Source organism: Mustela nigripes, chromosome 16 (assembly GCF_022355385.1).
Source record: "Mustela nigripes isolate SB6536 chromosome 16, MUSNIG.SB6536, whole genome shotgun sequence".
NCBI classification, from domain to species: Eukaryota; Metazoa; Chordata; class Mammalia; order Carnivora; family Mustelidae; genus Mustela; species Mustela nigripes.
The window spans coordinates 49,190,942-49,193,188 of NC_081572.1; the positions used below are offsets into that span (position 1 = coordinate 49,190,942).

The following is a 2,247-nucleotide window of genomic DNA, read 5'->3' on the forward strand; positions in this document are numbered from 1 at the left end:
GGAATGAAATCCCAGGCCTGGGCTACAAAAGCCTTTGATGATCTGACACTTTAGATGGAATGAAATAACGTTTGAGTTTTCACCCCTTCTAGGAGAAAGGAAGCAGACAAGAAAGTGAGAAAGCTCACTCCGGATATGGCCAAGAAGGAAGATAAAATAGAGTTGGGGGATGGGGGGACAAAGAGCCCCAAAAGGTACAGTGAGGGGCTGTGGAGGAACCTGGACATGGAGATTTTGTCAGAGAGAGGACTCAGGGCTTCAGTCGAGAATCTTCTCACCCGCAAGGTAGGGGCTACACAGTGTGCCTGGCAGGTTCTCAAGGTTGCCATGCTTTCTGAAATTCTCAAAGTTTTTTTCCTTAGAAATTCCAGATGAATTTTGAAATGTCTTGATGGACTCCAAATGGGAATGCTTATTGTGATTATCTGATCCCTATTGCCCTGGGAAGATATTGGGTATACGTGGAAAGGAGTATACGACTTGTGGTTTTAGTTCAAAAGGCTCTGGACAAAGAGGAGCCCCACACAGAGGATGACCAGTGCATGTTGCCCACAGATCCTACACTGTCAGCTGGAGGCAATGGTGGGGCAGGACATCGGTGTCTTCCCTTAAAGAAGGGGTGCGTGTTCTGTGTAGGGAGGAGGGAGGAAGGGGTAATTGGAATATTAGGGCAAAAACAACTAGCACTCACTGAAGATCCATGTTTTCAGTCTTCCTTGCCATTGCAGTGGGATCATGTGACTTGTTCTGGCCTCAGACTACTAGCAGATGTGACCTGGGTTAATTTCAGGGTGACACAGGTAAGAACTGCAACTCTCTTTCGACCTCTTTCCCCCGATGATGGTAATTGTGGAAGTCACGTGTCCCAGTGATGGAGCCACAAGATGGCGGCTGGCTGGATGCTGGGTGCACCATGTGGAGGAGACCCGCCTTGCACAGTCCTCCAATGTACGGGACACTGGGACAGGAGAATGAGGCAAACCTCAGTTTGGTTACGATCGTGGGGAGCTCTTACCACAGTGTATCTTAGTCTCTCCTGAGACTCGAAGCATCCTATTTTTTTAGACAACACTGAAACCCTACCCACCATGTTATTAACAACACACTCAGAAAAACTGGTAAACATCAGCTTTGTTGAGGTATAATTTACAGACAATAAGATATTTGTCTCTAAATATAATAGTTTATAGACAATAAAATCCACCAATTTTAAGTGACAGTTTGAGGAGTTTGATAAACACAGACAGCTGCGTAACCACCACCACAATCAAGACGTAGGACACTTCCTTCATCCCCCCCAATCTGCTCTTACTAATTTGCAATTGATCTCCATGTTGACCCCCAGCTGCTGACAAACGCCGATTCGTCTTCCGTCACCGTAGTTGTGCCTGTCCCAGTCTGCCGTAGATATGTAATTATACTGTAGCTAGCCTTTGGTGTCTCGACGCATTCACTTAACATGATGTCTCTGAGATTCAGCCAAAAGTCTGTTCCTCGTTACTGGGCACCAGTACTCCATTGTATGGGTACACCGCGTTTATCTGCGCCTCGCGTGATGGACATTTGGGTTCGTTCCAGTTTTTGACTGTTGAAAATAAAACTCATGACCATGTGTACCCAAGCTTTTGTGGTCATGTTTACATTTCTCTTGGGTAAATGTCTAAGAGTATAATTTCTGTGTTGGATAGAAGACACCGTCCACCGTGTTCCCACTTGGGTGTCCCATTTTGCGTTCCAGTCATCTGTCTATCAGAGTATAACCTGCTTTTTATCTCAACTGGTATCGCCCTGATGAAGGGAGACATTTTTCCGAGACACGACTTCAGTGGTTTTGATAGTTCAAACCATTCCCTGGTGTTTGACATTTAGGTCACTTGCATTTTCCCCCGATTGTAGAAATGATTGTGAAGGACATCTCGTACATGAATTGTACTGTACATCTCTGCCTGTTCCCTCCGGTGAAACTCCTACATCGGCTACTCCAGGGTAAAGGGTACACACTCGTCTTTGGGTACATACCGCCATATGTCGCCCGCTCACCAACCCGCTCACCATTCAGACCAGCAGTGTGGGAGCATGTTCAGCCCTTTCATATGTAATCTGAAAGACCCCTTCATATGATGAGGATATTGGTCTTTTCTGTGTCTTCTGTTTTGTTAATAAGTGTTCACAGTTTGTGTTTTGCCTTTGTAACTCTGCTCAGGGCATTTTTATCCACAGACATTTTAAACTGTTTTGTCATCCAAC

At 45.6% G+C, this 2,247-nt stretch overlaps 1 long non-coding RNA gene across 1 annotated transcript; it reads left to right on the forward strand.

Annotated features, from left to right (window-relative positions):
* Positions 1-385: 385 nt before the first annotated feature.
* Positions 386-1,560, forward strand: LOC132004306 (uncharacterized). Its single transcript, XR_009400486.1, has 3 exons — positions 386-619; positions 711-800; positions 1,346-1,560. It is a non-coding gene; the product is annotated as an uncharacterized LOC132004306 (long non-coding RNA).
* Positions 1,561-2,247: the final 687 nt, after the last annotated feature.